This window comes from Penaeus japonicus, unplaced genomic scaffold (genome assembly GCF_977035675.1).
Source record: "Penaeus japonicus unplaced genomic scaffold, GWHDUDI00000001_assembly GWHDUDI00000027, whole genome shotgun sequence".
NCBI classification, from domain to species: Eukaryota; Metazoa; Arthropoda; class Malacostraca; order Decapoda; family Penaeidae; genus Penaeus; species Penaeus japonicus.
The window spans coordinates 22,461,081-22,472,173 of NW_028234429.1; the positions used below are offsets into that span (position 1 = coordinate 22,461,081).

The 11,093-nt window shown below is 45.7% G+C and overlaps 1 protein-coding gene across 2 annotated transcripts in view; it reads left to right on the forward strand.

Moving 5' to 3' along the window:
• The window catches only part of LOC122246659 (uncharacterized), a 259,930-nt gene that overhangs the window by 237,579 nt on the left and 11,258 nt on the right, over positions 1–11,093 (forward strand). The window lies entirely within an intron of this gene.

The window sequence follows — 11,093 nt, forward strand, 5'->3', positions numbered from 1 at the left end:
CTCTCTCTCTCTCTCTCACACACACACACACACACACACACACACACACACACACACACACACACACACACACACACACACACACACACACACACGTGTTTCCTTCCGTTTATATAGAGTATTTCCCGAACCTCCCTGCTAATCCATTTGAAATCTCAGGTACGTGAAAGAGTCAAGTGGAGCGCTGTATAGGTGCCATAAGGGTGTCAAAAAGATATATTTACTAGGTACGTGAAAGTATTGCGGAAGCATTTGTTCGTGCTCATCTCGGACATTCTTGGTGATGCTGTGCATACATCTGATTCTTATCATTCCTTTGGGTATTTCGAAAGAGTGAAAGCACGATACATGCCGTTGACAGGAGAACTTGCTCGGAATGCTGACACTTTTTTTTCAACACCGCCAGGAAATCTTGCGTTGTTGCTGTGTTAGAACACACCTATGTCTTAGAAGCTGAAGTTACAGATTTCAAGTTTGTTTTTCCCTTTTTGCCTGTCATTCTTTACTAAACTTTCTCCTTTACGTGTCATAAATCAGAAAGAATAACATTGAGACGCGTTGGTTGCCCAGCCGACTTCCCTCGTCCCTTGTGTAGAAGTGCGACCAGCCTGACCCCGGCTAATCATTCTTTTCATAATTAAGTGGTTCCTCGAGGACAATGGCGCAACTGCCTTCCTCCACTTAGGCTTAAAACGCCTCCATTTTTAGAAAGTCCTTTCATGCTCGTGCACTCTCCGCCATGCCTGTAAAACCCCTTTAAGGATAAGGGGGAGAAAACCTTCCATTAGCTAGCGTGCGCCTCGCTGACCCCGAGAGCCAGACGGCCAAGAACATCACACACTTCGGGGAAACAAAAGAGGCAACAAACCCACCCTCTCATTAACCCATTGCCGTAACCATAGCAACGCGAGGAGACTCGGGACCTTTTTAAGAGTGCGTATGTGTGCGACGGTCGGGACCAAGTAATTATCATATCTAGTCAGTGTGGTCGGGGAAGTGAGGAGGTGAGGAGGGGTCAGTCTCGAGTTCTGAAGTCGGTCTGGTGATCTGAGTGCGAAGGAAAATACTCGCAGTGGATTCGGCGATTTTCCGTTCAGTTATTATTGGCGCGGAAAGTGATTGTCGTGATTATTTTCATGATTCTGGTGTTGTGGTCAAGATCGTGGTGTTTAGCGAAATTACTTCGGTTTGTGAAGGATGCCGAGGAATGTGTCCGTCGTCGTGATGAGACATTTTGCAGAGCGGCCGCTCGGAGATTAGATGGGCATGGATGGGTCACGTCCACGTTGGAGTTGAGGCGAGTGGCGAGAAATATGCCAGGGATGCGAGGAACGTTATGTTAGCGTGACCGTTAACGTTCATCGGCGCCTGCTTTTATCGCTTGTAGTTATGTGGAGTCATCTCCAAGCATTCGCACCAGCGCTCGAGTCCCAACAAGGTAAGGCATTATCTGTATGCTACACCCCATTTTATCTCCAGCCTTCCTAATAAACTTGTTTTTGTCCCCTTCCTCTCCCAAGACGCGGAGGACCCGGGGGGTTAAGTCATCAAAACAAAAGGCGAAATAAATGGGGGTCAGCCGTCTGATGAATCACGTGGTGACCTTTCAGACCTCCGCCAGGGTTGCCAGCGATACGCTCTTGAGCCCGGAGTCAGGGTTACCAAAGACGGCTTAGAGAATATGATCCCCTCTTTAGACCATTTTTTTTGCACGCGTGGAAACTGTAGGCTTATCCTTGGCGCGGGAAGAATGAATTCCACTCGCAAATGGAATAATTTTTTGCATCACGAAAGGATATAGAAAAAAGTGGGATGTGAAACGTCGAGGGAAATACCTTTAGAAAAGAACCCGTCACCCGGTGCGATTTTCTCGACGTCCATTAGTTTAGACAGAGACGGTTGGCTAGACCAGGAAAAAAGAAAAGCGAAAAAAATCCGCCATGACTGTGCCGAGTCTGGGAGGAGGAGGAGGGGGGGCGGGGGCGGAGATGGAATTATAGACGTTATTAATGTTCGGTGATAATATCTTGAATGGTTGTGCGAGAGGCAGGCAGGCGGCGAAGGGAGGTGCCCTTTCTTGCCGAAAGAAGCATCATGGCGCTCGCTAGACGCTGTCACATCTATGAGAGAGAGAGAGAGAGAGAGAGAGAAAGCGATTTGTATAGATATGTGTTTGTGTGTATAATCGTTTATGTCAGTATATTTGTTTCTTATCCTTGGATAAATAATCGTTTATCTCTCTCTCCCTCTCTCTTTCTATTTCTATTTCTATTTCTATTTCTATTTCTATTTCTTTCTCTCTCTGCCTTTCTATTTTTTTCTCTCTCTCGTTTACCATATTATCATAGAGGAACATATGATCGAAAGAGGGGGTGTGGGCTCACCTTCGTTACACGACCCTACGTGACCCCGCCCCAACGCCATCAACATTACACGCTGTTTATGTTAGATAAGTTTCGTTTAGAGGTAAACCTTATTGCATCATTCACTCAGTGACGTGGAGGTTGAAACTTGCACATAGGTGGGTTAGAAATAAGAAGGACGATTAAATGTATAAATAGATGGATAAATGAAATCTATGAATACATAAATTAACAAGACAAAAGCAATGAGTATATTTCCATGTTTTGGTAAATGTATGTAATATGTTCTTAAACACTCCTTGCATACATCATGTAGATATTTATACTCGCACCCCTTCGCTCCAGTGCATGCTTATTGACGACAACAGCAAAAGCAGAATCTCACTTTACGTTAGTATATATCCCTTATTGCGTCCCGCTTCACTTCCCTGACTGTCCTTCCTCTCCCCTCCTCGTGACTCACTCATTCGCCTATCTCTCTTATCATCGCCCCCTTTCACCCTTGCGCCCTTTGCCCACTTCGAGAGCAACTGTTCCGCCGCTTATCTTGCCATGGAGATCTTCGGTTAGCCGTTTCGCTGCTACTTAACACGAGTTCTTCGCACGCATTTATGTGAGGCATTTGCATAATGCGCTGTGTCGGCTTTCTGTTTAGTACTATTGTGTGTTTTTTCTTCTTCCTTAGTTGAGTTTGGCGTTATGGACTGTAGGGGGCATTTTTATCTTTTCTTTCGAATGACTTGTCTCCCTCCTCTTTACTTTCTTTGAATTCACATTTCCTTCTATCATATCCATTCGCCTTGACTCCTTCAGTTCCTCCTCTATAATTTCTTTTTTTCCTCGTCTTCCTAATCATCATATAAATGACATATAAGCACGTGTTGGCAGCGCATTCAGTCCGAGGCATAGACGCATAGCAGTGAGCCAAAATCACAGCTATGAGCGCATGAATGGCGGGCCGTCGAACGCGAAGGTGACGATGACCCTCCTGCCGTAGCATCCCCTGGCCAGCCTCATATGGAGTGTAAATGGAGGGGGCAGTCGTCCCAAAGTGGTCCAGCCATTGTCTAGCGACGGTGATAGTCATCTGGAGCTCCAAACTCTGCCCTGCCCTCGGGGGCCGTTGTGGCGGACGAGACTTTATGGGTGACATTCTTTTCTCGGTCGTTTTTCCATGCTGAGAGCGAGGGAAAGGAAGGGAAGGAGGAGGGAGGGCAGAGGGAATTTCCGGCGAATCCGTCCAGGTGTATGAATGATTTATGCGAGAGGATAGAATGCTTCGGAGAAATTGCTGCGTGTTTTTGCATAAGTGATTAATTAGCCAGTGAGTGCTCGAGACTTATTGCCTGGTAACCTGACACTCACCGCCTGGACGAGTCTTGTGGGCAGGTGCACTCTACCTCGCGCTCGATCCTCTCTGCTTCCGTCTGGAGCCCATCTTATTTTCCTTAAACAGCGTAAATGGGTACGGTTTAAGTAATTGAAATTTATTCTTACAGCGTGTGGTGTGGGGGTTTGTGGACACCAGACTGATATGAAAGGATACGTTTATCACTTCAGGTCAAAAAGTTTCAAACCGCAGGAAGGCGGGAACCGTAGCGTAGGGAGGCAGGCGAGAAAACATTTAGAAAAAATGCTAAGCCCCACAGTTGGCCTACCTATCTCAACCCTCTCTCCATACACCACCCAATAACCACAATTATTAGTTACATGCGAATATTTTTACCATTGGAGTATTACGACTCTCAACCATCTGGTATTCTCACTCCTACTACGTTCCTTGTCTGATGGTCTTTATGATATAAAATCGTTAAATTTAATGAGGCATTGAGTTAAATGAAGAATCTCTAAAAAATACAAATATCGCGTGATGCCGTCTATGTGTCTTATGAGAGAGATGGATTTTGACCACATTCTGGTCTACTTCCATTGCTGTGTAGCAGTATGAGTTAATGACTCATTGTACTAAAGCCACTGCTGGTGGTTATTGGGATATTTTTAACTGATAAGATAATCTAAAAAAAACATACGTGAATGCATTTAAGGGAGACTTGATACAAAAAGATTTTACATAGTATAAGGGATTATTTTCTTTATTGTGTGTTTTAGCATAAGTATTACCCCAGTGGGTCGCCGCATCGGGGGTGGTTCAGGCTCCTTCGAGCTTCATTAACATCAACCAAACAATTCCCAAACCAGTTTCACCGTCATTATCCTATTGGTGTAGCTATGAAGCGGCTGGGGGGGAGGGGGGGCTTTGCCGTACCCGCCCTTCTGACTGGCTTATCGGACCGGGAAGGGCATTTGTGGCCTCGTTAAACCCTTCCTTTGATACCCGTGTGTCTGTCGGGCTTGCACCTGCCCACACCTGTGTCATCGGCTTTATGGCGCCAGTCTGCCTTCACTGCCAACCTTCCTCTAGGCTTTTTTTCGTGCCTATTTGTTTGTCTGTTCACTCTTGAGGTTGTAATAATTACATGATGTCGAGGGATGTGGGTATTTATGGCGACGAGGAGGGAAGTTGAACTTTTTTTCCGTTCCCATATCCTTTTTGAGCGAAGGTGGCGTGGGTCGAGGCCGTGATAGTGGAGTATTGAAATATATTGCCGCCATATTCGTGCTCCAACTCGGAAGTGAGCGAGGCGAAGAATCTTGGTTCTGAAATAAGGTCTTCGAAGAGAAGCATATGGTCGTTTCATAATCCATTGATTCGAAGACATTGAAGCCGCTTAACCCGAGGAACAAGAACTACTGAGGGGGAGAGTGTAGGTTTCTTCAACAGTACTCATGGTCACTGCCGGATATTGATAGTCATAACGCGGTAGGCGGCCAAGGGACGCCCAGGACACGTGGAGGGAAAGCGCGGAGACAGACACACTTACGTACACGCAAATCTAATCAGTTTCTCTCACTCTCACGCTCTCTCTCTCTCTCTCTCTCTCTCTCTCTCTCTCTCTCTCTCTCTCTCTCTCTCTCTCTCTCTCTCTCTCTCTCTCTCTCCCTCCCTCTCTCTCTCTCTCCCCCCCCCCCTCTCTCTCTCTTTCTCTCTTTCTCTTTCTATCTCTATCTCACTCACTCACTCACTTTCTCCCTCCCTCCCCCTCTCCCCCTCTCTATCTATCTATCTATCTATCTCTCTATCTCACTCACTCACTCACTTTCCCTCTCCCTCCCACCCTCTCTCTATCTATCTATCTATCTATCTATCTATCTATCTCACTTTCTCCCTCCTTCCCCCCCTCTCTCTCTATCTATCTATCTATCTCTCTATCTCACTCACTCACTTTCCCTATCCCTCCCCCCACCCTCTCTCTCTATCTCCCTCCCTCTCCCTCTCTCCCTCCCTCCCTCCTTCCCTCCTTCCTCTTTCTCCCATTCAAACACGCACACGGATACAGCATGACCAGCGTCGCCGACGCATGGCCAATTGACCATATGTGGCTTCTACATATTCATTATCTCGTGCCGTTTGAAATGCGCTCGAAATTGAGACGAGCGTTTAGTTTCCCCCGGTCTTCAAAACGCAACTTGAATGCAAATGTGGATATTAATGGCACAGCTACGTTAATGAGTGGGGATTGGGAGAGGGTCTTGCTTTTGAAAGAAGACATGTGCTTCGTATTTTTGTGTGCATGTTGATAAGTGGGTCATGGATGCTTGATTATAAGGCGATCATGCGAGAGGCGACGCGAATTAACAAGCTTAGGGTGGAGATTTCAGTGACGGGGTTCAGAAGAGGCGTTATTTTTGTTATATACGTTTGATGAGAATTCGTAATAAAAGAGAGATTTAGAAGAGCGGAGGCGTCGGTGATAGGGCCATGACGGGCGGGTGGGCGGACTGAGCGGACTCAGGTGGGTGGTTGACAGCCTGAATTTATGCGGTGGAGAGGCGAGTGTGAGACGACGTGTGGTCAAGTGGAAGAGGCAGGGTCACTTTCTGCTAGGCGGCAGAAAATAGACTCCCTCCACCTACTTCTCTTTCCCTTATTGCCCCCCCCCCCCCCCCCACCTCTTTCACTCTTACATCCCCCTTCCTCCTCCTCCACATTTACAGTTCCCCCTCCCCTACTCCCTTTGATATACCCCCCCTTTCCTTCTCGTCCGCCTGTCTTACAGACCCTCCCCCTGGACTTTTTTTCTACCCCGACGTCTGTCACATAATTTTTTTTAGGCGCGACCTTGTTTTGTTTTTTGTTTTTTTGTTTGATTTTTTCAATCGTTCTCTCCATTTATGGCTTATCATAACCCTGACATTCGACGAATGTTTCGGGCATCTGGACATTAGAAGCTTGTATTCTCAACGAATTTTCATTTTTTTGCAAGTAAATATGTACATGTATCGGCTTATTTCCTAAATTAATTTTCCGATTTTTTCATACATCAATGGAATCTGAGACTTGACCACAGCGATTGAAGAAAGTCTATTTATTGTCCCGGACGACATTATGAAAGGGCGAGAAGAAAAAAAGTAGCGACTGCGTTTCACTCTCACACGTGTCATTTATTGGCCCTGCGTCCACTTCCTGTGCACCGACTCTCGATCCGGTCACTCTCACTTCTCGTCGCTACTCTCACTCGCCACATCCTCCTCGGAGACACCCTCGCCGCTTTCAGTTTGATACTCGTTAGGCGATTGGGAATATGCGAGCCGTTTGAGAAGTAGGAGGCTTGTCGTGAGATGTGACCGCTCGCCGGAATTGATGTTGGCAGAAACAATCTCGAGAGCCTGGCTCGGATTCCGTGGCTTTCCCCCCTCGTGTGTTGGCTCTCTTGGCCATTACAGTGTTACACGTGACCGCTACTTCCGTCGTGTAGGTTTCTCTCTTTGCTTCATAATCATCTATTTTTTATGGAGGCTATTGTGTGTTCATCTGCTGTATTGTATGTTCATATGCTGTTTACCGTTGCGTTGGTGATGGTTGAATGGATCTGTTTGTTAGTTTAGCGGCTTTGATAATCAAAATGTGTCTAGTTTGCGACTTTCTCAATTCGAAAGGAAAGCATTTTTCTGTTTATTTTTTTTCTTTTCCTTTTCTTTCGGCTGTGGTGACACGACCTAATGGATCGGTTTATGCGCTGGAACACGAAGAGAAAGAATACATTGCAGCCAGTCCGAGTCCACGTCATGTGTGTATGTGGAGCATCGTCCGCGGTGCTTTCATCTCGTAACCGCAGAAAATACCACTTACTCGAAGAAAAAAAAAGACCAACGCGGGAAATTAGTGGAAACTCTTGTGTAGGACAATTCACGTGTGGACATTTTGCTAGTAAAATGCGGATGACTTCCGTTTTCTTTGCGAGCTAATTTACCACCTGGTCTTCAGATTAACAGGGTACATGCATGATACCGTTGCGGCGGAAGAACTTATAAAATCGGATGCATCGACCGCCAGCTCGGCTTTCCATTTTGTTCTAGAAAATGTACTAAGTGCTCGATCTGGAGAGTTCGGCGAGAGCACAAACACAGGAAGCCTGCGATTCGGTGTTATTTTCCTTTTAACATCCTGCATACAGCTGTTGGTATCGTAATAATGGCGGCTTAACAAACGTTACTGAGCCAGGCAGAAAAAAAAACTTTCCTCTAAGTCTTGGTCGTTCCTCAGCCCTTGTTCGTCGTTAACTATCAGGAAGCGTAGTTAAACATATGTATATATATCGAGCCTAACTACCGTCGTCATAATGGAACTTGTTGATAGGTTCTACGCTAGAGGGAAAAAGAGGGAGAAAAAAGATCATTTGAAAGTAAGATCAAAAGATACTCACCCCTTCCACCTTTTGTTTTTTTTTTCCAACAAAGACGTGCGATTAATCTCGTACACTGACACTTCTGACAGCGGAGTGCGAATACATTAAGAATCTGAGCGGTTACTTACCGGGGTAGAGGAGGCGCTCGCTGTGTCCTTCGCCGTGGCCTCCCAGGGGTTACGACGATGGCCCCGACCCACTTCCGGCGATCCTGGGGTCCATGTCGCAGGGTTCCTTCCTTCCGGCCGAAGGTTATTTATTCCTTACACCGGTTTGAAGAGAGAGAAAGAGTGATTGAGCGATAGATCGATTTTTTTTCTTTCTTTCTTTCTTTTTCATTCTTGTCGGATCAATTTTATCTTCCCTTCCAATGTACCTCGAATTGCATTTACCCGAGTTCTTCCGTTTATTTTTCTGCACTTGTATGCACACCCTAAAAGTACTCTCCACGTTTCACACAAAAACGCTACGTATTTTCATTCCCCAACCCCCCCCCCCCCTCCCGCCATTACATCCGTTTGCCCGCTCTATCCCTGTGTTTGGCCACTGAATATTGCTGCTCGTTTCTCGTCTTCTTGCCAAATCATCGTTTGTTCTTCCGTGTCATGTTCAGGCTAGAAAGAGAAGACAAGAAATTTAAACGTCACGTATTGCTCCGATACACGCATCTTTTTCTGAAATATATTTTGGGAGTGATTTTCTCTCTCTCTCTCTCTCTCTCTTTCGCCTTCTCTCTCTTTTTCTTTCTCTCCCTTTCTCCTCTCTCTTTCTCCTTCTCTCTCTTTCTCTTTCTCTCCCTTTCTCCTCTCTCTTTCTCCTTCTCTCCCTTTTTCCTCTCTCTTTCTCCTTTTCTCTCTCCTCTCTCTCTCTCTCTCCTATCTATCTATCTATCTATCTATCTATCTCTATCTCTATCTCTCTTTCCCTCTCTCCTTCTCTCTCCCCCCCACCCCTCTGTGTGTGTGTGTGTGTCTCTTTCTCTTTCTCTTTCCCTCTCTCTCTCTCTCTCTCTCTCTCTCTCTCTCTCTCTCTCTCTCTCTCTCTCTCTCTCTCTCTCTCTCTCTCCCCCCCTTTCTCTCTATCTATCTATCTCTCTTTCTCTCCCCCTCTTCCTCTCCCTCTCCCCCCCCTCCCTCTCTCACTCTCTCTCTCTCTCTCTCTCTCTCTCTCTCTCTCTCTCTATATATATATATATATATATATATATATATATATATATATATATATATTTCTCTCTCTCTCTTTTCTCTCTGTCTTTCTCTTCCGTATACGCTGTTGTGACAAGGGAAAACGGCAAGGGTCCTTCTTTTTTTTACATTGCGGCCGTCCAGCCCTGGTGTATCTCGCCCGGATTGCGTTTTTGTTTCGGGGTATGTTTTTTTTATGGAATAGGGATGAAATGGTAATTTTAAAGTATGTATGTTTATGCATGTATTCATTCATTGTTTTTTGCTTATCCGTCCTACCGTACTTTGTATACTTCTCACATTCTCTTTCTTTCTATCTCTCCCTCTCCCTCTCTTTCTCTCCCTTCCTTTCTCTCCCTCCATCCATCCATCCATCGATCCATCTCCCTCTTTCTTTGCGTTCTTCCGATTTGCAAATCTCGATTTATTCCCAACTATTGGCAATTTGTTCACCCTACAGCCAACGCCATGCCGATTTGCTAAAATCACTGTCATCAGGTGTTGAGATGTGCTATGAATGCGGTTTTATGGCATATGATATAAATGTATATCCTTGGATATATTTGTTTTAGTTGATGAAAGTAAATATTTACCACATATAAATTTCGTAGATGTGTATCCACAGCTGTGTGATTGCTCCTTACTGCTCGGACACATTATCTGCCAATGCCTCAGGCACCTCGCCGATCCTTCCGGGTCGATATTTTTAGTGTCCACTCTTTTGCGTGTGTTTTATACATGATATTTATATAATAATTTTTGTTGTTGTTTTCTCGTTTTCTGTGTTTACATTTTGCTTTCAAGCTGAATTTACGTTAGTAGTGAAGTGAGTACGGTTTATCGGGAAGACCAACCGCGTCGCAACGGTAACTCGATCGTTCTGGTCCCTGCCACTTGTGTATGTTCTCATCACTCAATGTATATTTCCGAGTAAAATATTTAATGTGAAACTCTGTTATCTTATCGTGATCCTTCCCTCAGCAGCCTCTTGACAAAATAGGTTTTTCATAAAGGCAAACAAGGTTCACCCGGCCGAGATTACACAGCCTCGTCTTCATTGTTATGCAAATGGCGGCGGCCGTTTTGAGCCGGAGCGTTATTTCAGGACTTTAACAGGCTGAACCCGGGGTCAGCTTGGGTCGTTTAAGAGTTTTACCTCTCGTGTGGCCTTTATCCCTAAACGAATAAGCGTTGGCCATATTCGGTATTCTCTTTCTGTATGTAACTCTCTCATTGTATAAATAATTTTGGCTAAATTATGATTATTGCTTAGCAGTGCAATAATGTTTAGAAAAAGATATGATAGGATAGACGCGGGTCCCCGCGGAGGACTATTTTATGATAATAGCTTAATGCTCTCGCTCTCGCAGTCGCTTGTCGAGTTTGTCAGTCATTATTTTTATGATTGTCTAAATTACATGTTGTGGGGAGGGACATCGAGGCGCGTCGGGCTCCGTCGGATGATGGAGGACCTCCAGCCTTCCGCCCTCCAAGCACTCCCTCCCGCGCCACTCTTTTAGTCAGAGGAATATTGCCGTTCGTGCTTTCCAAAGGGCTAGGGGAGGAAATGAGGAAAAGCTCCTGCGTTCGGAAGTGATGATGTTAGTAGGAGTGAGTAGCGACAGCGAAGGCGTGAGTCTAAGACGTCCCAAGATACAATGACCCCTGGACGGCCCCGAGAGAGGGAAAGAGTTCAGGTTTAATTGGCCGTGTAGATATATTTGTACTGCTCGCCCTTGTGGCGCTGACGACAAACGCCAGACCCGCGCGTAAGATGACGGCCAGAAAGACCTTCG